Raw genomic sequence first — 25,111 nt, 5'->3', positions numbered from 1 at the left:
ATTGGTTGCAGGGGTTCAAAAGGAATGAAGACTTAAAGAAGGGCGAAGTGAGTCTTTTCATGGGCAACGGTGCAAGGGTGCACGTGGTCGCTAGAGGAGACTTCACTTTATCGCTTCCAAGTGGTTTGGAAGTTGTTTTGAGAAATGTTTTGTATGCTCCTAGTTTGACTAGGAACATTATTTCTGTGCACCTTCTTAGACAATGTAACTTTGACTTTAAATTTTTAAAATCAGAAATGCATGTATCATCTAATGGTATCTTTTATTTTAAAGCTGTACCAAACAACGGTATTTATGAATTGGTTCATGACAATACCTCAAATAGCTCATTATATCAAACTTCCACTAAAAGACTCAAAAAGGATTTGAGTGATTCCTACATTTGGCATTGTCGTCTTGGACACATAAACAAGAATCGTGTAAATACTCTCCAAAAGAATGGTCTTTTGAAAACAAATGAGTTAGGTTCGTTTGATGAGTGTGAATCTTGTATTCAAGGCAAGATGACCAAAGAACCTTTTAAAGGTACAAATGAAAGGGCTAAGGACTTGTTAGGTATCATACATACGGATGTATGCGGACCTCTCAAGCCCACTAGTAGGAATAGTGAAAGGTACTTCATTACCTTTACCGACGATTTTAGTCGATATGGGTATGTGTATCTAATGAAACACAAACATGAAGCCTTTGAAATGTTCAAGGAATTTCAAAATGAAGTACAAAATCAGCTCGACCGAACAATCAAGGTACTCCGCTCCGATAGAGGAGGCGAATACCTAAGTGAAGCTTTTCAATGTCATCTTAGAGATTGTGGAATTATTTCACAGCTCACTCCTCCTGGAACTCCTCAACATAACGGAGTATCCGAGAGGAGGAATCGAACACTGTTGGACATGGTTCGATCAATGATGGCACGAAGCTCGCTACCACCGTCATTTTGGGGATATGCACTACTTACAGCGGCTCGTATTTTGAATATGGCCCCGACCAAAAAGGTGGATCGAATACCCTATGAAATGTGGCATGGAAAGGTTCCATCCTTTTCATATTTAAGGGTATGGGGATGCATAGTTTATGTTAAACGTGACACCCCAAATAAGCTTGAGGCTCGATCCATCAGGTGTATCTTCATAGGATACCCAAAGGATGATATAGGATATATATTCTATGATCCTAGTGAACAAAAGGTGTTTGTTTCACGCAAAGGATACTTCTTAGAAACTAAGTTCCTTATGGAAGGACCTAGTGAAAAGAGAGTGGAACTTGAAGAGGTTCAAGAATCACTGGATGATACACAGTTGGTCGATACTAGTTTTCAACACGAGGATGTTGAAAGTGATCAAATGGTTGATCATACACACGTTGCTCGCAGATCTAGTAGGATTAGTCGACCTCCCAAGAAATATGGATTTCTCGTGGATGATTGCTACTTGATCGATTCGGATGAACCGATCTCCTACAAAGATGCTATGTCACAACCTGATTGTGACAAGTGGCTTGAAGCCATGAGCGCCGAGATGCAATCCATGCACGATAACCAAGTTTGGGAATTGGTTGATCGTCCACTTAACTCCAAACTGGTTGGATGTAAGTGGGTCTTCAAGAAGAAGACCGATATGCATGGAAATCTAGATACTTACAAAGCACGACTTGTAGCAAAAGGTTTCACACAAACTCAAGGGATTGATTATGATGAAACCTTCTCGCCGGTCGCGATGCTTAAGTCGATCAGGATATTATTTGCCATTGCAGCTCATTTTGATTATGAGATATGGCAAATGGATGTCAAGACCGCTTTTCTTAATGGATATCTTGAGGAAGATGTCCATATGGTTCAACCTGAAGGTTTTGTCGATCCATCTAATCCTGATAAAGTATGTAAGTTAAGGAAATCAATCTACGGGTTGAAACAAGCATCACGGATGTGGAATCATCGTTTTAATGAAGAAATCAAAGCGTTTGGTTTCGTCCAAAACGGTGATGAGGCGTGTGTGTATAAATGGGCTAGTGGGAGTATAGTCATGTTCCTTATTTTGCATGTCGATGATATACTTTTATTTGGAAATGATATACCAAGTATGGAAAGCGTTAAAGCGTGGTTAAGTAGTCGTTTCTCAATTAAGGATCTTGGAGAAGCGACATATATCTTGGGAATAAAGGTCTATAGGGATAGACAAAGGAAATTGATCGGACTCAATCAAAGTGCATACATTGATAAAATCCTGAAAAGGTTCAGGATGGAAAACTCTAAGAAAGGTTTGGTACCTATTCCTAGAGGAACCGTGTTAAGCTCATCCCAAAGTCCTAGCTCTAAGGAAGAGCAGGATAGGATGAAGCATGTTCCTTATGCTTCGGCAATAGGATCTATTATGTATGCAATGATGTGCACTAGACCGGACGTCTCGTATGCTTTAAACATAACGAGTAGATACCAGCACAACCCAGGTGACAGTCATTGGATGGCTGTCAAGAATATATTAAAATACCTTAGAAGGACTAAGGATATGTTTTTAATATATGGGTCTGGTGAGGAGGAACTCGTCGTAAAGGGTTACGTGGATGCGAGTTTCCAAACTGACCGAGATGATTCTCGGTCACAGTCGGGATATGTCTTCATTTTGAATGGAGGCGCTGTTTCTTGGAAGAGTTCGAAGCAGGATGTTGTCGCGTTATCCACTACAGAATCTGAGTACATCGCCGCTTCAATGGCAGCCCAAGAGGCTGCATGGATGAAAAAGTTCATCATGGATCTAGGGATTATCTCTACCATTCAGGAGCCCCTAGAGATATTCTGTGACAATGAAGGTGCTATTGCACAGATCAAGGAGCCTCGTGCTCATCAGAAAACGAGGCACATTGAGCGCAGATTCAACTACATAAGGGATGAAGTTGAAAAGAGAAAGATATGTATTCATAAAGTTCATACCGATCAAAATATTGCGGACCCACTCACGAAGCTCCTCGATAGGCCAAAGCATGAGGGTCATGTTTGTGCATTAGGACTTCGGTATTCTAGTGAGTGGATTTAATCTGTATTTAGTGTTTGTATAAGAACGAATGTAATGGGTATCTCATGAAAATTAATTATGTTTTAATTATTCAATGAGTTATGTTCTATATTTGCATGTTTAATCCATGAATGACTTATGTTGTTCTAAACGTCCGTAGTCGATCATACTTGTGGGAACAAGTATGAAGTTAAGACTATTATGAACCCGGATTGGTTGATATTCATGTGATGAATATAGGGCATAGGTTTGCCACCAAGGTTCATAGATATTTGTGGGATACAAATATTGGAAATGATCCGCTCTCAAGGATCACTGCATGGAGTTAGTGCAACTGATCATAAGTAATCCTTGAGTAAAGGCGAGTATCATTGTGTCCTTTGACCTGAGATGCATATCGGATCTGGTTTTTCATCAAGTCTGATATCTTGACTCTCTTCTTTGTTATTTCAGTAACACGATGACGTGTAAGAAAGAGCTCAGATATCATATGAGATGTCAACGAGGATGTATGCAGTCAAGATGGAATTTGTTCCTCTTATGTGTTGAGAGTTTAGATGTCTAAGGCCTGTTAAGTTAAATCATTGAGAGAATGATCACTCTGTGTCTCTTCGATTTGACAGGACATCTAGCAACAAAGGGATATAATGATAAGACTTACCTATATCATATCAAGTATGGACTTGAAGGGGATGATGTTATTGAATGGCACTTAGTCAAACACACTAGGGGTGGTGACCTGTTGTTAGGCGGTATTCACCATTAGCATTAACTTCTTATGAGTCACGTGCAAGTGGGAGATTGTTGGAAAACCATATGCCCGAGACACATAATTAGGTTAATGTGGCTAGTTGTGTTTGATCCAAGTCGGGTCATACCCAATAACGAGTTAGACACACACCAATTATGTATTTGTTAAGATAAGATCTATAAGACAAATACAGAACACGACACATTCAGAAAATCGGGTTTCTGAATACTTACTTGAAAGTGTTAAATAAATTAATTGGTTAATTTATTTATTCAAATAATTATTATTGGAATGATTATTTAACTATATGTTCTTTTGTAAAATGGTTTATAAAAGATGGGGTGTTTATATATTTTATAAAGTATAAAATAAATAAAATAAAAAAAAAAAAAATAATAATAATTTTATTTGGGGCCGGTTTTGGGTGGGCCCCACACCCCAAAAGTTTTGGTCAAAGTTGGTAAAGTTTGGTGAAAGGTTGAGTGATCTTCACTTGACTAAAAAACCTAACATTGATATGATGAGACATGATCTTATTATAAAGAAAAACACATTTTCAAGTAACAAATAATAACAACAACCACAACTCTCTTTCTCTCTTGTTTTCTTTGGTTCGGCCAAGTCAAGAAAGAAGAGGTTCGGGTCTCGGTTTTTCGTGTTCAAGCTCCCTAACATAGCTCGGTGTGTGTTGGAGGCTCGGGGTATATTCTATTTGAGGATTTTCCCTTTGAAAGTCTAGCATCAACATCATCATCTTCTTCAACATCAACTACATATCTTAAAGGTTTAAGAATGTAAGTTTTACAAGCTTTGATAGTTTAGTTTTCCCGTATCATTTGATCCTTGCTTCGGGTTTCTAATAAATAGATTATTGGTAATCTTATGAAATGAATAAACTAGATTATTCATGAACACATCTTATATAAACTTGTATTAGATACATATATAAACACATGGATACATATGTTTAGTTTGTTTATATCACGCTTCCGCCTTAATTGTGACTAGTTAAATGGTTAACTTAGTATAAAATATTCATAGAAACCCAACAATTAATACATTTTGGAGCTTGTGTAAAGATCAGGATTGGGGATTTATAAAATTAATGACGTTTAATCACTCTTCACTTTTGTGATGGAGAGGTTTATGATAACTTCATAATCTCAAGGGACTATAGAGATGTATTGGCATGTGTACATGATGGTTGTGAAGCTATCACTTTGGCAACTTAGTAAAGGGTTAAAAAATCTCTGCAACACGCACACAACTTCTACTTAAAAAAAAGTTTCAACGTGTTTTAACTCGTGTGCATCAAAGAATTGTTGCTGAAAGTTTGTCGAATAAGCACACACGTTTTTAAATTTTTTTTCGCTACAAGTTGTTTGTAGAGTTGTTAATGTATAGATTTGCACTTTCAGAATAAAGTTTAAAGTTGTGACTTGCAGTAACAACAATGCGGCTTATTTGTTACTCAGTAAAATAAAATGTCGTAGATAAAATAATTTATTTTTATTAAATATAGAATGTGACACCCAGAATCAATATTATGTTTTAGAGCGTAATTTGGGTTTTAGTTTTTTCAATTTAAAATCAAGTGTCAGAGTTTATATTCACCGCATATCAGATTTAATCCATTTACAAAAGATAATTTACCATTCAAGTATAACTATGAGATTTAAATACATTAAAGTATTAAACCATCTTAATACTTGACCAGATTTATAAAACCATTTTAAAAAACTTTCGTGTTCATTGATCATCCCGGAATCCGTAAACAGTTTTAATTCACTCTGATATTTATAACTGTATTTATAAGTAAATCCAACGCTAAATTAGGACACCGGAACCGGTGCCTTACACTGATTTGACGAACTGGGAGCTCCGAGATGATGCAAAATCTCCCTCTAGATCCTCTATGGCTTCTAGGAGAGAAGATCTCCCGAATAGGGGCTGAAAAATGATTATAATATCACCTAGGGATTTTCCCCCTTTTTTAGATCCTTTGCTTAGTGCGAAGGATTTACTTCCACGTTTTCGCATAGAGAAAAATTCGATAACCACAGATTCCGAGTCGTGTCATCGAGAAACCCAAAATTCATATATTATGGGTCCGTAACACTTTTCTAGCCCGAGATATGCCCGTTTACTTGAAACTCACTTTTCTGTTAACCTATCTTGTTCAGCTTTCGCTTTGGCTTCGAGTTTCTCATTCAAACCTTTCCCGAATCCTTCTTAACTATCCATATATGCTTCCCTATACTTCCATGTTCTAGATACTCACTTACCTTCATCTAGATGGCTCTGAATTAGATCGTTTAATCCGAACACCAGTGATCATAAAAGAACTTAAAGTAATCGTGTTCGCTATATATAAACTATTAAAATACATGAAATAACACATATATACACATGATTTATACCCAAACATCACTTTGTTTTTTTTCCTTTGATTAGTGATATAGAGGTTATGTTTGTTGGTTGTTTGGCTTTTTACGAGCTCGAAAAAGATAGCATTTGCAGTTAAGAACTTAAAATCATAGAAAGTAAAAAAATTTATAATTGGATTATGTATATAGTCAAAAATGGTGTGAATGTGTGATGTTTAAAAGTCAGAATGGTAGGCTGATTTTAATTTTATTCTATTCTTAATCCAAAATTAATTTTCATTTTTACATGTTTTCTTAATTCTACTGTAGAGGTATTACACAGGGAGAGGTGAGGATAGCACTTAGGAAGATGGGAAGGGCTAAGGCGGTTGGTCTAGACAACATACCGATTGAGGCTTGGAAGTGTTTAGGGGAAGATGGAGTTCAATGGCTCACTACTCTATTCAACCTTATTTTCAAGAATGGAAAAATGCCAGACTAGTGGAGGGAGTAGTATAGTAGTGCCCCTATACAAGAACAAAGGAGACGCACAGTATTGTGGAAATTACAGAGGAATTAAGTTGTTAGCTCATACTATGAAATTATGGGAGAGAGTAATTGAGACACGAATTAGGAGAGAAACGCAGGTTATGGTTAACCAATTTGGTTTCATGCCAGGATGGTCAACAACGGAAGCGATACACATACTGAGAAGATTAATGGAGAAGTATAGGGAGAAAAAGAGGGACCTACATATGATATTCATCGACCCTGAAAAATCATATGACAGTGTGCCACGTAGACTAATCTGGGATAGTTTAGAAGGTAGAGGGGTGCCTGGAAAGTATATAGACTTAATTAAAGATATGTATGACAGAAATACAGCTAGTGTTCGTGCGCCGGTAGGAGATACAAATTTTTTCTCGGTGGAGATGGGACTCCACCAAGAATCGGCGTTAAGCCCGTTTCTTTTCACGGTAGTCATGGATGAGCTGTCCAAGTCGATTCAGGAGCCTGCCCCATGGTGCATGCTCTTTGCAGATGATATTATGTTAGTGGCCGAGACTAAACAAAGCTTGAACGAAAGGCTAGAGGAGTGGCGTGTAGCTTTAGAGGATAAAGGTTTAAGAATTAGTCGCTCTAAGACAGAGTACCTTTGTTGTGACTTCAGTGGTATTGGCGATAGCGAGGACACCCATATCACTATTGAGGACCAGGTGGTTCCGCAGATAACGAAGTTTAAATATTTAGGATCGTTTGTCCAAAGCAATGGAGAGATAGACAGTGACATAACCCACCGCATACAAGCTGGCTGGTGTAGGTGGAAAGCAGCCACTAGGGTTTTATGCGACAAGCGGTTCCCATCTAAATTAAAGGGGAAATTTTATAGAGTCGCGGTTAGACCTGCAATGTTGTATGGAACAGACTGTTGGGCCATCAAGAAGACACAGGCGCGCAAGATGGAGGTAGCAGAGATGAGGATGCTGAGGTGGATGTGCGGACACACTAGATTAGATAGGATTAGAAATGAGGTCTTTAGGGAAAGGTTAGGAATAGTTAGCATTTCAGAGAAAATAAAGGAAGGGAGATTGGGATGGTTTGGGCATGTGAAGAGGAGACCAACAACAGCGCCAGTTAGAGTAGTGTAAACCTTGATTGTGGAAGGAAAGAGGGTAGAGACAGGCCTAAATTGACTTCGGATGAGAGAATTAAACATGATTTAACTTGACAGAGTTGCACCTCTCTGAGGACATGGTCCAGTATAGAGATTCGTGGAGACGTAGGATTAAGGTTAGCGACTTTCGAGGGGAAGGTAACTAGTTAACTTAGCTTTGTATTTAGGGTCTAATTTGGCTAGCTTGACTCCTTATTGTTTATGTATGTTTTTTGTTTGATGTTGTCTTTTGATTCTTATGCCCTAATCTTATTGGTTACATATCCTTTGCTATTTTGGTAGTTTACTATTATATGTATTGCTAAGTGTCTTTGCTTGTAGGATGTATGTTTACTCTGTTTACCTGTATGTAGCTTTATGAGCCGGGGGTCTCTCTGGAAGCAGCCTCTCTATACTCACGGATAGAGGAAAGACTTGCCTACATCTCACCCTCCCCTGACCCTACCGATAACGTGCTATGCGGTGGGATTTACAGGGCTTGATTGATTGATTTTACATGTTTTCTCTTTATATGACTTTGTGTTGCCACTTTGATATTGTGACATTCGTTGTTTTTATAAACTGAAAACCTGACTTATTTTATATTTCGACATATTTTGGATTTTCATTTATTAATAAAATGGTGAATTGTTTTGTATTTATGTTCATGATGTTGTTTATGTTTATAATGTTGTTTTATTATCTATGATGTTACAAATTTAGTCCTAAGTATTATATCATATTTCTTTTATCAATTGAGTCAAAGATATTTAATTGATCGGTTAAAATCCATGATTTCAAGTCTTATGCTAGACTGTTGACTAGTCAACAAATTAACTCACTTTGACCTTGAAATTAACGATTTTGAACCTATATAAAGCTCACTCATTCTCTACAATTTCTATACACAACCAATTTACACTAGGGATGAGATTTTTTTTCCGAATACTCGTACTTGTTTTGTACATGTACGTGTGCATGTACCTGTACCCATACATGTCTATTGGGTACGTGTACGGATACCAAATTTACTGATTTAAGGTATGAGTACTTTCGGGTACATGTACGGGTATTACGGGTACTAGTAATTGTTTAGAATATGTTGGGGGTTTTTATTAGGTTTCCAATACTCATGGCTTAACTTTCAAACGAGATTTTTCAATCGTAATATATATCATTTTAATTAGTTTATTCTCGATCTATATTTGTATGTGTGTTCATATATTTTTACTTCATGTATGTGTAATTGTGTATATCATTAAATAACATGTATTACCTTTCTCTCTTATTAGTCTATGAATGAATTTTATATTATGGTTTATTTCATTTCTAGTTTTAGTATTATGTTTTTGGTTGTGTTATTACGGTTTTGGTTGTGGTATTATAGATAATTGTTTGTCGATAATGTACGGTGCCGATACCAAGTTTAGTGGAGATTTTATATAAAAAGAACAAAGTGGTACGATAGCGAGTACCGTACCCATACCCAGATTTAGATTTACTGATTTCAGGTACTGGTACTTTCGACGGTACGTGTACAAGTATGGTACCGATATCATCCCTAATTTACACTCAAAATCATCCAAGCTTGTCAATTTCTCAAGTCTCAAGTTTGACTTACAAAAGTCAACTGTTCAAGAATTATTGTTTTTTTTTGTGATTCAATACCCGGGTAATGTTTAGATTTTTTCCTTACGCATAATGATTGTTTTCATGATGACAACACAAGCGACATTCATGGAGACGTATCATTCTTCGTAATCGGCTCGCTTATGCCCGGTTTATGATTTTTTTGTTTAAAAGTCAACTTTTATTTTTACAAAATAGTAATCAAGAACAAAAAAAAATATAGTACTACTTCTTCTTTTTCAAATAATATTAGGCACAAACCCGACTCAAAAACCGGGATCGTGTCCGACAAAAAACGAACCACTCATTAGACTGGTTTTCTTAATTAATTGTTCGGTTGAAACAAACCGGACTCACCTAAATTATCTAATTATTATTATTATAGCTCATTTATTTTTCTTAGACTAAAATAAATTAACAAATCAAATAACCAAAAACCTTTTTTAATATACCCAAAATACGTTTTCTTTATAAATTGTTTTGTAATAAACCGAACTTCCTCGCCAAATTATTTTCTTTACGCAACTTCTTTTTAAGCCTAGCTATTTATTTATCTAGGGCTGTTCGTTGAACTTAACTTTGTCGGTGTCGCTTAAAGGCATTTTTCGCTCTCGCCTTGCTTACTAAACAAGTGGGTTTTTCATAACCCCTTTTTAGCGTTTTTAATATTTTTGGGGTGTAGCAAGTCACAAAATTTTTATCTCGTTAGTTAGGAAATTGTTTACAAACCGATTCACACATATCATTCGTGTTAATATTATTCTCGCGTCTTGTTTATGATTATACGTGAATTATGTGCAACGTGTTTACTGTTTTTATAGTGGAAGTTACGCAAACGCATACACATAGTGGGAGGATTTTACGGGACGTACCCGCGCCGTCTAATGTTACGACTTATGTTGTTTACATAAGGTGGTTCTCGTTTCCCCAACTTCTACGACTTCGGCAAAATGAACGAGATGATGACACTATTTGATTTCATTTACAGTATGCTTGAATATTTATTGCATGACGATCATTGAATCGTGCATTTTATTTATATACGCAAAAACTTATGACAACTCATCAACATGTGTTGTTGACAAAATATATTATTTTAGACGTGCTGCATGTTAATACGATAAAGTGTCAGGATAAGAAAACTAGTTATACCTTATGATTATTTCAATGTATAATATTTGTTTTATTTAGATGTAATGTTGTTTGTCTCATTATCAAACTATTTGTGTACTTGCGAAATTAAGGAATAAAATAAATGTATTATCACTATTAATAATGTTACGAGCTTATGAATGATATGTATGTTACACCCGGACATATTTCGTTTAAAATCGGGGTGTTACAGATGTTAATTCATAACTTTGGTAACGCATCAGTTACTACAACCATGTGCATGTCAACATCAAACCATTAATACACAAATTACACCAAAGATTGAGGACAACTAACAAACAAATGGTGAACGTTTATATGAACCCTAACATTAGGCAATGCTAGCACAGAGACAAATGCAAATGCATGTTGTAATATGATAAAATCGAACATAATACACAGCATACACAACCAAACTAAAACCGTATAAGTGAAACCAACATCAAAACGACAACAAAGAAATAAAACGAAATGCTTTGGATGTTTTGTTTGTTGACATTCAGTGTGTCACTGAAATTAGATGTTTTGCATGTTGCCATGTATTTTTTTGCTTTGGATACTTGATAATTTTTCTTCATGTAGTTAGCTTAGGCTGCTTTGTCATTCTTGAGTTGTGCTTTCGTTAATGATGTGTCTTCTTTTGTGGTTGTGACAGTTTTATGCTACTCTTTTGTACTTCGCATTCACTATAAATTTGTGAAACCGTAATTAGGTGAATATTAGGTTTGTGTTTGTATAGGGCAATTTGGGTTTCAAAATGTCCTGGATAATATTACTAGAATGTACAGCTCAAAACGTATATCTATGTAACATATTAGCAAAAAAAATGGACTGCACCTGACATGTTTGCATCAGTCACCAATTAATAAACACATAGTAGGCAACCTCACTCCGCCGCATCACGATGAGTGAGCCCACTAGTTATGTTTAAATTTGTCTTTTGTCCCAAAAAAATTGGTAATCATGGTGGTGGGAGTGGTTTATCCCACCCCTAACTATCCCAAAGTTCTTTCTCCCTTAACTATCCCAAAGTTCTTTTTCCACATCAGTGCTACGTAATTTTGCCTTTAATCATCTTTTAATCCTGGGAATGGTAATGTATCATCATAATCCATCTTTCAACCATTAATTTAGAGAGAGAGGGGGGACCGGGAGAAGCGGCATATATACCCGGCATGGCCGTCTCCGAGAATTGGTAAAAAAATTTGGGCCGAAGGCGAAAAAAATTAGGCCTTAAGTAAAAGTGTATATTTGTATTGGTTTAAACAATTTGATTATAAAATGGACTTACTTGGTTATGATTTGAGTTATCTAAAAAACTTTTTGTATAATATAAACTTGAAACATGTTTGACTCAAGTGAGACTCAAACTCACAACCTTTTGGTTTGAGTCATACCACCTTGCTACTAGACCAAGGATTGCTTGTGTAATTGATTTTAAACATTAAATATACAAATTATTTATCATAAAAAATATATAATTTTTTTATAAAAAAAAATTCGGGCTAGCGGAGTGTCGGGTCTGGGCCTGTCGACCACCCAACCCTCCTTTAGGGCCAGCCATGAATTACCCGGGCTGGCGAGGCCAAGACACCCCGGATTTCGGGGTGACCACTTCGTCTTAGGGATGACAATGGGACGGGTTGAGGCATTCCCAAACGCATACCCGATTATTAAAGCTCGTCCCAAACCCGTCGGGTTTTAATCGGGTAATTATTCTGCGGGTTTTAGGATACCATTGGATTTCGGGTTTCCTATCGGGTTTTGAAAATATTTCATCTCCATACCCATAAATTCCATCCAAGGCTACAAAAATCCATTTATTCTTTTATCCATATAATATTAGAATAGTAAATAAATGGATTAAAATGTAGACTAAAATTAGTAAACTAAATGAATTACCATTTATTAAACACATGTGGAGGATGCTTATTAGTAAACTAAATGAATTGCTATTGGTTACTACCTACAAACAGGTAAAAAAAGATTGAGCTGCAACTAAGCAAACAAGTACAAAAATTGAGCTAACTATAGTTGACTGATAATATAATTATAAATTAGAATATACTATATATAAATATATAAAAAAGTTATGTCGGGTATACCGCGTAAATGGTTCGATGTTATCGGGCGGGTAACCGGGTATATGGCAAATCCCAAACCCACAAAAATTTTCAAAACTAATCCCAAACCTTAATAGGTCAGGTATTACCCGTTTCAATTATGTCAGGTTTTGGGTTTTTCTATCGGGTTCGGATTTCACTGTCATCCCTACTCCGTCCACTTTGTTGTCCAAACTCAAGACAACCCCATGTTAGGCAATCCCATGTTTGTATTTCGTATAAACCACGTGATGGAAATCAACAACGTTATAATTTTATAACCCCACCTCTTTTAGTCCTATAAAAAGCCTAGACAGTCTTCTCTTTTGAAACATGCAAGGTATTTAATAAAATAAGTACTATGAAGTCTCTTTCATTTTTCTTGTTTTTGGTCACGGCTCCTTTTGTTTATACCGTTAGCGGTCACGGTTCGTTTTACTCTCGTCTTGTAAGCGATGGTTTGGAGCACCAACCCCACGCTCCCATCGGTGAACAACCACTTGCGAAAATCGCTATTCATAAAGCTGTTATTTATTGCTCTCCATGAATCAGCTTCCATTCATGCTACCCCTTCCCTTCTAGGAACCAAGGTAAACAAACTGCGTTTATGAGCTAAATTTGTTTGTGAGTCATGTTATAGCTAAACCACCGTCGACTATCTGATCTCACATCATCAAATGACCGTCCACAGAATATTCACACAACCATTTTGACAAAAGAAATTAGACTTTGGAAAATATGCGTTAGAACGTGTTGGACGTAATCTCAAGTTATGGAATTAGGTTAATTAGCTTAAATCAATTTGAGATAAATTAAATTAGTTGTATTTAATTAATAATAGATCATTATATTAGTAGACAAACATGCGGGTTTTATTTATTATTTATTTAGGAGTTTGAACATATCTCTAGTTATACCGAGTTATGGTCTGTATAACCTAATCATATTAGAATTGTGAATATGGTATATAAGTTTGTTATAAATTTTTGTAGTCATTTTTTTTGGTTAATAAGACTGAGAGTTATTCAGTCCAAACTCATCGTGTGCGTGTGCGTTTACATTTTGATGAGCTATATCAATTCGTTCTTGAGAACGGTCATCTAGATAACATCTGGACGGCCGTTTTGACCAAAAATGGTGAAACTTTATTATTATTTTTTGGGTTAAAAATTAAAATGGTTGTTCAACCTCTATCCGGATGGTCGTTTAAACGGTATGAGATTATTTGATATGGTAATTAATATGAATGATGATGATAGGGTGAGGATACTGAATGGGTCAATGTGAACTTTGAGTACCCTGAACCAACTAATGATGATTGGGTTGGAGTTTTTTCACCAGCAAACTTCAAGTAACAAATCTTTTATCCTTGTTAAAATACTTGCATATTATTCATTGGTTTTTTTCTTAATAAAAAAAACTAAACAATTTTACAGTGCATCAGATTGTTACTCTGAGGGCGGTAAGAAGCCTGAAGCTCCATACATATGCACAGCCCCTATAAAGGTATAATAATAATATTACTACCATAAATATTGAAGGCAAAATAATTATATATTGTTTTATATTTAACATTGAATATGTTTTGTAACAGTACAAATTTGCAAACCACTCTACTGCTGATTATGCTAACACTGGAAAGTCAGCGTTGAGCTTTCAGGTTATTAACCAACGTGCTGATTTCTCGTTCGCGTTGTTTACGGGCGGATTAGAAAATGTAAATTTGTTATTTTGTAAATTTAAGATAAATATTTATAATTATCTATGGGACTGATTTTGTTCATGGAATTACAGCCAAAACTCGTGGCTATATCAGACCCGATATCATGTGCGAATCCCAAGGCCCCTCTATACCCGCGGCTTGCTCATGGAAAGGCTTGGGATAAGGTACCCTTTTTTTAATTGTCCGTAACTTTTTAACTTATGTTTTACATTAATATGTGTTATGTTGTGCGATTATGTAGATGACGGTAACATGGACTAGTGGCTACAACATCGATGAGGCCACTCCGCTTGTTGAATGGGGTTGGAAGGACCAAATCAAAAAGCTTTCTCCCGCAGGAACATTAACCTTTAAACGTGGCAGCATGTGTGGTATGGCGTCTTATCTTTAACTCCAATGAGCATGCGTGTCTATTTTGATAATTTTCCCAATTGTTTAACAATACAACATAAGTGATAAAATATTAAAATGAACCTATGTAATGTGTTATAATTGCCCGATAGGCGCCCCTGCCCGTACCGTTGGATGGCGTGATCCTGGTTTTATCCACGCTAGTTTCTTAAAGGATTTGTGGCCCAACACCATGTAAGTGTGTGACCTTTGTGATTACAATTTCTTTTATTTTTTATTTTGTTTTTATTCATATTCATATTATTTAATGAATTTTTTTTTCCAGATATGAATATAGAATAGGTCATATGCTTAAAAATGGATCAACTGTTTGGAGTAAAACATATTCATTCAAATCATCCCCATATCCCGGACAAGACTCGCTACAACGTGTTATAGTATTTGGAGATATGGGAAAGGTAGCACTCGCTAATATTGTGTTAAAAAAACATGTTATCTTTTATATGACTCACATAATTCTTGTATGAAATCATGTATTTAGGCCGAACGCGATGGATCAAATGAGTATGCGAATTATCAGCCTGGATCCCTGATTACTACAGACCAGTTAATCAACGACCTCGATAACTATGATATAGTTTTCCATATAGGAGATTTGCCATATGCAAATGGATTTGTATCACAATGGGACCAATTCACAGCACAAGTTGAACCAATTACATCCGTAAAGCCATATATGATTGCAAGGTTTGTATATATGGTTGCATCTCTTAATATTAAAATGTATAATTAATATATATGGGAGAAAATTAACATACAAATTAAATCAACTTGCTAACTGTGAGAATCAAGTAGTGTAACGGGTTAAACAAGTACTGGAATTATGTAATTACATCATAGTGTAATTATTGTATATATAATTACACTACTTGATTCTCACACTTAACACGTTAATTTAATTTGTATTTGATCCAAACCCAACACACACACACACACACACACACACATATATATATATGTATATATATGGGGTGGGGTTAAAATAAGAAGTGGAGTATGTCTAAGAACTGTAAGAAGTAATCTGGTGCGTTAAATATGCTGATCTGATGGTGGATATGGAAAGTGTGTTTATTGTGCGGTGTGTTTTATTAGAATTAATGATGAAAACACACTTTCTACACTTTTTAGGAAAAATCTACTTCTTATTATAACCTTGCTCTATATGTATGTATGTATGTATGTATGTATGTATGTATGTGTGTGTGTGTGTTTGTGAACAACTTATTCTTGATCTTGCAGTGGCAATCATGAACGCGATTTTCCAAACTCGGGGTCCTTCTATAACACTGCTGATTCGGGTGGGGAGTGTGGTGTGCCAGCGGAGACAATGTACTATGTTCCTGCAGATAACCGAGCTAAATTTTGGTACTCAACGGATTACGGAATGTTTCACTTCTGTATAGCGGATTCAGAGCACGACTGGCGAGAGGGTTCAGAACAATATGCATGGATAGAGAAATGTTTGGCATCGGTGGATAGAAACAAACGACCGTGGCTGATATTTTCTGCTCACCGTGTTCTTGGATATTCTTCAAACGAATATCTAGCCAACGAGGGTGCCTTTGAAGAGCCGATGGGACGAGCCCACTTACAAAAACTATGGCAAAAATATAAAGTGGACATTGCATTTTTCGGACATGTCCATAACTACGAACGAACATGTCCAATATATCAGGTATATTTATAGATATATTAGTTTTTCCTTCTCTTAACTTTAAACCAAGAATGTTAATTAACTTTATTATTTATCTTTCTTATGATAGAATCAATGTGTGAACTCAGAAATATCTCATTATTCCGGTATTGTGAATGAAACGATTGATGTTGTGGTTGGGGGCAGAGGGAGCCATTTGTCAGACTACACTACGATTAATACATTTTGGAGCATGTATAAAGATCACGATTGCGGATTTGTGAAACTAACTGCGTTTAATCACTCTTCACTCTTGTTCGAGTACAAGAAGAGTTCTGATGGAAAGGTTTACGATAGCTTCACAATCTCAAGGGACTATAGAGATGTATTGGCATGTGTGCACGATGGTTGTGAAGCCACCACTTTGGCAGCTTAGTAAATTATGGTTAGATTTTCAGCAGCAGTCACACACACATATATATATATCCTCTGTAATATAATTTCGGCATATTAAGCGTGTGTTTAAATCCATGTGTGTTGAAGTATTGCTACCGAAAATCTGTAGAATAAACTACTAAAATAACTAACTTAGAACAAACAATTATTAAAGATAGTTCCGACACAAGGGGTATTTCATACTTCTGATTCGAACTACGATTATCAATAATTATGGTACAATGATTTTTATTATTAAAAGATTTGTATCAATACTAAACGTCACGCCGTTTGGACGTTCCCTCCATCTGTGTCTAACTAAGCACAGTTCGTTAGTTAGAGCCAACTCGCTACCCTAAGCTCACGCCGTTCGGATCTTAACGTGCGAGTTGCATGTGATGAAAGTATTAATTATCATTTAGTGTTCACGCCGTTCGGAATACTAAATCACATTGTATAATTTCTATAACGAGATTGAATTCATAGACAAACGCAAGCCGTCATTTGTTCCTTAGTTATCAAGATTAAAATCATATTTCATATTTTAATTTTGAAGAACGTCATTAGCATATTAATAAATTGATCAGGTTCATTAACAAACTAATTTGAATCCTAACAGAGTTTCAGATTTAAAGTTCAAGAAATTATACAAACGAAACCTTTCAACAATAAAATCACATAAATATTTCACATTCGAATCATAATACAAAATAGAGCCCTTAATGTCGAAACTAATAGATTATTAGCCTAACATAGCAATTAACATAACCAAAGTAAACTTACAAAGTAAAGACATACTACTCGTGGGGTGTTCGGGAAGAACTTCGGAACTCCAGGGAAGTGGTTTGGACCTCCTCGAGACTCTTGGAACCTCCTTGGCACTCCTATGGAGCTTATTTAGCTAATTAGAGAGAAGAGATGTGAGAAATGGTGTGATTTTGGCTTAAACTCGGGCTGCTATTTATAGCTGAAAATCCTGAATACTTATGGGTCGTAATGTTTTCAACAGTATCCTTATGACCCATACATAAGTTTAACTTTTTATCTTATCTTATCTCCAACTCCAGATTTTTAGGATTGTGTTTCCTACCGACAGTCTTTATGGGTCGTAAGGTTGCTTTATGACCCATAAGTTTTATTTTTTAATGTCTTGATATTATCTATTCCGGATTTTCTGGATCTTGGTTGCACCGACGACGACTTTTGTGATACAATAATGACCGACGGTTCTTTATGGGTCGTAAGGGTGTTTACAACCCGTAAGTGTCAACTAATGCTGGAAATCTTTATGGGTCATAAGTTTCAGCTGCTCTTTAGTCTTCAAATCTTTACAGCCCATAAGTTTTTGCCATTGTCTTGTTATTCTTTTTATCTTCAAGTCTTGTCTTTGCTTTTGATTTTCATTTCTTCCGGCTTCGTTCTTTCTATCGGTTGTTCTTCGGACCAAGTTGCTTCATTTCCATTTCGGACCTTGTTGCTTCATTCCCGTTTCAGACCTTGTTGCTTCATTCCCGGTTTTGTTCGGTTTCTGAATTGTGCCTTTTGGTTTGTTATTTCTTGTTTATTTGGACCAATTCGTCATTCGAACCTACAAATCCATGTTACAAATAATTTAGTATCAAACTTAATGGATTTATAATGAAAAGTGTATAAAATCGGGGATAAATGATATAAATAATGTGTATAATTTTGCACACATCAAAAAATATAATTCATTAATTTTTTATATGTTGATGGGCCAGAAATAGACATCACCTTAATTGTTGAGAATTAATATTATGTACTGGTTGTGAACATGTTTTATTAAATAAATAAACAATATGGGTAAAATATCTTTGTTTTTTGGTACCGTGAACGGAACAATTAATGTTGTGGTTGGTGGTGGACGGAACCATTCATGCATCATATCGGGTAAAATTGCATCCTCTTTTTCTGTAAACTAACGTGTATGAAAACTTGGACCCCTCAGATTAAAAGATTTTGGAGCTTGTATAAAGACCATATTTGGGATTCGTGAAACTAATGGAGTTTAACATAACTCGCTATTTTTTCGAGTACTAAGAGCAGTGTTGACGGAGAGTTTTATGATAACTTCACAATCTCATTGCTTATGGAACTTGTCTTCTTTTTTTCTTAGTAGAATTAGAGCCAAATTGTCATTTTAGACCCGATATCATTTGCAAGCTTTAGCTCTTATGTAACCTCATCTTGCTCCTGGAAAGGATTGAAATGTAGTGCATTTTTTTCTTTTTTATCATTAACTTATGATATATTAATTTGAGTTATATGCTTTTGTTCTTTATAATATGTCTTACGTTGTACATGTTTATAGGATCATATATACACAATAGTCAATACATACAAGTATACACCACTCTCTCTCTCTCTCTCTCTCTCTCTCTCTCTCTCTCTCAGTGATCATTACATTATGTTAGCAGCAAGAACTTTGGTCTCGCAAGTAACTTATTGGGCACTTGGCGGCACCGTATGGTTCGACTAATGTTGTTTTTTAAGTTCAGTTACCATAATAAATGTAATGGGAACCGACCAAACATCAAACTTTTTTTTGTTTTAGTTCTTATACCAAAACAAACCTGAAAGAAACCGACCGAGTTCATGCAGACTCGCGGCCTTATTTAAAGCCCATGACTGACAATGTTCGGGTTTTACCAATGCTCATGTTTACTCCCCCCCACCCCCCCCCCCAATCAATATAAATAAAATTGGTCGTAGGTTCACCTCAATTTTTATATTATTTTTGTTTTTTAGTTCTGGTACCGTAATGTACGTAATCACAACCGACCGAAATTGTGTCAAGTTACCCGCCTCAATGCTTGAAACCACAACGCTTTGGTTTTACCACCGTCCAGGTTTGCCAACCAAATAAATTTCGTCTTAAGTATTTTGTTTTCTTATATATTAGTTTTGACGAATAAAATTTTTGGGTTTTAAAACGCTCAATTTCTTACCAATGATGTCTATTTTGAAACGAACGCAGCCGAACTGATCGAATTCGTGTCAACTCATCGTTGTAATGCTCGGGTTTTTACCAACACCCGTGTTTCAACATTAGGGTTTTACCCACCTGCCCGGCGCAACGCGCCTAGTAGAAAAAACTAGTTATTTATAAAATACATTTATATTGTAAGAAAAATATATTGCTTTTTTTAAATGGTTTATTTGTGAATTGTGATGAGAATAACTATGCAAAGAAAAATAATTAATTAAAATGTTTTGGAATAATGAGATCGGCCCATGTAAACAACCGTAAATAATTGAATAGAATACTTGGGGCTCGTTTTAGCCCCCACACTACAGCCCAAGATAATGAAACATGTCTACATGGCATGAGTCCGGAAATCGATATTTGACCCTTACTGGGTTAGGCTCAAAAATGGTAAAACCGATTATACCAGGCGGTTCAATAGGGCTGACTAGTTAGTTATATAATTTAATAAAGATATAAGTTTAACTTAGTAAATAATCCAGAGGACCAGAAGTACATGATTCGATGGTAAAAGAAGGACTGTTAGGATAAAAATGATTGATTAGATGGTATAAGAAAGGTCGCTAGGTTAAAAATTTTAATCGGAGGCAAACATGGGCTCCTAAAAGTCGGTCTAAAGTTTGAACGATAAATTTACCTTGGGCTAAAACCGGTAGAAATTACAAACAAGCGGTTCGTATTACAAATCGTTGCCCAATATACCAGACATACATATGTTTAAAATATGCCATTAATCTTTTGTTTGTTTTTCTTATTTTACGTGTTTTTGTTTACCTACGTTGCAATATAGATTTTGTTTCAAACCAAACCGTGTTGGATTAATGTATTTCATTTCTTCCCTTAATTCGTGTATAGAAGATATTCAAAGCAAATATTGGTTTATCATGATGCTAAGAAGCGTTGCTTGTATGCGTTAAGCTTTGGAAAATTGTCCACGTGTATGGAAATGATACTCAACTTGGTCATGAACGTTCAACAATAATGCTTTTGGCATGCATATTTTGATGAATCGGTGTCTAACAATAAGATCAACGTGCTCAATCAGTCGAAACATTCAACCACATTGTAGGTGGTGGTGTGTTCGTTTACCATTTTAACAACAAATAAGACAGAATACGTGAAATCAAGACACAAGTCTGCAAGAAAAGATGTTAAAAGTGCATTCGGTGTCCCCCAAACCTCGATGGACAATTATACGAGATCCAAAAAAAGCTTAAAGCATGGGCATAATAAGAGATTGTGTATGCATACATCATAATACATGATGTAATGGATAAAAGGTGTGAATTTTGGAATATGATTAGCGATGTGAGTGTTGGCTCTTAAATAACTAATTTGTAGACTACAAAGGATTTACGATAACTAGTTGGTTGGTCGTTAGTGACAATGATTTTGTAATCTAATTTATCATCAACTTTAGCAAAATGTGGCAAAACATAATTAAAAGTTAAAACCTTATGAGAGCACCCCACAACGGAAGATGAGTAAAAAAACAACTAAACGTGTTATATCAGCAGTCACATCAGATTTTCACTCGTCACTACACCCACTTTTAAACACCCCTATATTCCACATAATCATCTATTTCTATATCTTATTTTTGTAAACTCGAATACTTTTATAAACTAAAATACTTTTATATGTATCTTATTTTTTATTTCATATTATTTAAAAATAAAATAAGTTTTAGTAAATAAATTTAAAATAAAAATAATAAAAGTCATATAAATAAATTTTTAAAATTACATAAACAATAAATAAACCAACCGCAACGCAAATACACAAAAAAATGTAATAAATTTTTTTAAAATTACATAAACAATAATATTTTTAATAAAAAAGTTTTACCGTTGAAAGTAACAAACAAACAAAAAAGAAATTATTATTAATTCAAAAAGAAAGATAATTAATGTGGGGGAGGTTTGAAATTATTTTCAAAATTAAAAAAAAAATTAATTACATTTGGCTCACTTATCATGTTTACTTTCATCCAGTTTTATGGATATACCTTAAACTGAATATCACCTCAAATATGCATTTATCCAATTTAGAATTATAAACGATGTCACGTCATAACTAGCTAAACATCACATTAGACATGCTCTGAGACTACAATTTTTAGATATTTAATTAAACATTTGTTTATAAATTAACAATCAAACCCATGTATGTGACAGGTCCATATGCTTCATATAGTCTAATGAAAATTAACCACTAATTAACCACCTACCACATTTTGCCAGCAAAAAATTAGAGAGGGAAGAAGATGCTCTTTGAATAACAAAAAATAATTAAAATATGAGTTAACTGTTTTTTCTGAAAATGTTTTCAAGACAACGTTTCTTGATGCAGCTTTTTCTTTAATGAAACTAGATTATATGATGAGACAAAAATAGATTTTACTCACCATATTTTATACATCTCGTGATTCACATCCGAATCAAAGCTTTATTTCTCTCTTTTTAAGTGACATGATATATTGAGACATCTGGACGTTATATTCAAACACAGCATGACATCTAAATGACTCGTATAGATATACTGGTCGTTTATATGTCAACTGACGTGTTGAGAATCTAAACGACTCGTATACCTTGTATATTAGTGAATGTGAAGATTTAACAAAAAATTTGAAAAAGAATGAGATATTAGGGCCTATCATATAGGGCATATATGCCTTTTAAACTATATGACTCGTCACTGACCTTCTAGACGTCCAATAACATGAGGTAATGGTTAAGGCTTGAGATCTTATGGTCTCAGCTTCGAAACCTGACTCAATTGAGTTTTTTCCGCAGTTCTGAGTTTCGACCTTGGTGGTGTTCATGGCCTCCTGAGTGTCAAAATCAGTACGGACAATTGATATCCCGTCGCATGAAGACTCACTCGGGTATTGGGGGTAGTTTCAAACGTTGTTAGAAAACAGTATACAAGTATTACAGCTCATATATGCCTCTTAAACTATAGGTCTATACGGGATGCTAGGGACTTATATGACTCGTATGTGCCTATACAAGTCAAATAGACATGTCAAATTGCAGGTACGTATAGGTACGTATGACACTTCCGTACAATCGTGCATGCATTATACGCATAGACAAACACCAAAATGATGGTGTACGAATATAAAACCCATTTTAATTTCATCTTATACGTATATCGAATCATCTATTAAATTTCTAACTAAAAGAATATATATTTAATCCATAAATTATGGATATTATGTCTTAGTGATCACCATCTATAAACGTCTACTTCGATTATCCTTCATCAAAAATTACTTCAAACCGATTTTAAAATTTGTTTGAACAGAAATATTATTAATTTATACGCATTTAATTAGTTATATATTACTAGTTTAACATTTGTAGGTAACGTAGGATTTTTTTAATAGCATCACGTTATTCACACACACACACCATTGAAATTTGACAACCCGATAAGATTTTATTTGTTTTTTTAATGATATAAACACATGTATATATATTCAGTAATATATTGGTTTAGGATGTTATGAGTTAGTGATTATTATCTATAAAAGACTTGAAAGTCTTCTCTTTTGAAGACATAAGTAACATGAAGTCTCTTTCATTTTTCTTGTATTTGGTCTCTAGTACTTTTGTTCATACAGCTAGTAGTCGTGGTTCGACTTACTCTCGTCTTGTAGACGGAGGTTTTGAGCATCAACGTCATGTTCCCATCGGTGAACAACCACTCTCCAAACTAGCCATTCATAAAGTTGTTCTCGCTCTTCATAAATCAGCTTCCATTCATGCTAGCCCTTCCATTCTTGGGTCTAAGGTAAAAATAATAATATTTTTCTGTACCTTTTCAAGATACGATTGATAACATTAATGATGCGTTATGGATAAGATCATGTAACCTTATATGTAACACTAGGTCAAAGATCTTGATTAATGCTCATTTATCGTCTTAATTTATATGTTTTAAGACTGTGTATTATGGGCATTAAAGACCCTCCATCTTGGATGTTTAACGCCGTCGAAACCATTACCACCCCCAAACATATAGGCGCCAAACAAGTAAATGCCCTCTTGGGCGCTAGTAACGAGCAATGGGCTCCTAATGGTGGGGTCAGCTATAAATCCAACCAAACACAATACTTCACTCTCATTTTTATTTTTATATTAAAATAATAATTTTGTTTATAGTTAAGCCATTTCGTGCTGGTTAGTGAATACCCCATACGATATTCCTACGTGGCGGTTAGTGAATGTCTTTCATAACACTCACTCTAAGGATGATAAATAAGCATTAATCAAGATCTTAACCATGATTTATAACTATAGCATTTTTTCCATCATAAATTCATAGATCAAAGATGTAAAAATTTGCCTTTTAATGCTATAACAATGTTCTTGTCCTTTATTCATATATAAGATGGTATACTCTAAGTAACTTCATTTAAATGTGTAAATTCATGGTATAAATTCATATGTTAATCAGCATTATTTACCGTTGATACGATGATATATATATATATAGGGTGAGGATACTGAATGGGTCAACGTGAATCTTGAGTACGAAGAACCAACTACCGACGATTGGGTTGGAGTTTTTTCTCACCGGCAAAGTTCAAGTAACAAATCTTTTATCCTTGTTACAATATTTGTACCTTATTCCTATTACCTATAGTTTTCTTTTTATAAAAAAATATTGAATGAATTTTACAGTGCATCAGATTGTTACTCTGAGGGCGGTACGGAAGCTCCATACATATGCACAGCCCCAATAAAGGTATGACACTATAAGGGCAATTTTAACTTATGGTTTATAATTAATATTGAATAATAATAACTTGAACTACGTTTTGTAACAGTACAAATTTGCAAACCACTCTACTGCTGATTATGCTAGCACTGGAAAGGCGAAATTAAGCTTTCGGATCATTAATCAACGTGCTGATTTCTCCTTTGCCTTGTTTACCGGGCGGATTGGAAAATGTAAATTTGTGATTTATTTAAATATCTAATCAAATAATGATTATAAATTGTTTATGAAACTGATTTTGTTTATGAAAATAATGCAGCCAAAGTTGGTGGCTGTATCAAATGCGATATCATTTGCGAATCCTAAGGTACCTTTGTACCCTCGTCTTGCTCATGGAAAGGCTTGGGATGAGGTACTAATTTATGTTATATATTAATATTATATCTATATATAGTAAAACACAATTTTGGTGCCGCTGGCATCTAATTAGGCCAAGTGGTGCTCTGCCA

General features: G+C 35.1%; 1 pseudogene across 1 annotated transcript; it reads left to right on the top strand.

Moving 5' to 3' along the window:
- The first annotated feature begins 12,800 nt into the window (after positions 1 to 12,800).
- LOC143595711 (nucleotide pyrophosphatase/phosphodiesterase-like) lies at positions 12,801 to 16,891 on the top strand (annotated as a pseudogene). Its single transcript, XR_013146572.1, has 11 exons — positions 12,801 to 13,252; positions 13,922 to 14,013; positions 14,099 to 14,168; positions 14,257 to 14,379; positions 14,457 to 14,549; positions 14,627 to 14,756; positions 14,889 to 14,970; positions 15,062 to 15,194; positions 15,278 to 15,483; positions 16,036 to 16,471; positions 16,560 to 16,891. The product of XR_013146572.1 is annotated as a nucleotide pyrophosphatase/phosphodiesterase-like (transcript).
- The last annotated feature ends 8,220 nt before the right edge of the window (positions 16,892 to 25,111 follow it).

Source organism: Bidens hawaiensis, unplaced genomic scaffold (assembly GCF_021521415.1).
Source record: "Bidens hawaiensis isolate Kalapana, Puna unplaced genomic scaffold, B.hawaiensis_p1.1 tig00045483_1, whole genome shotgun sequence".
In the NCBI taxonomy this organism is placed as follows: domain Eukaryota; kingdom Viridiplantae; phylum Streptophyta; class Magnoliopsida; order Asterales; family Asteraceae; genus Bidens; species Bidens hawaiensis.
The sequence above is the reverse complement of the archived record's forward strand: the minus strand, read 5'-3'. Positions and strand labels throughout refer to the sequence as shown.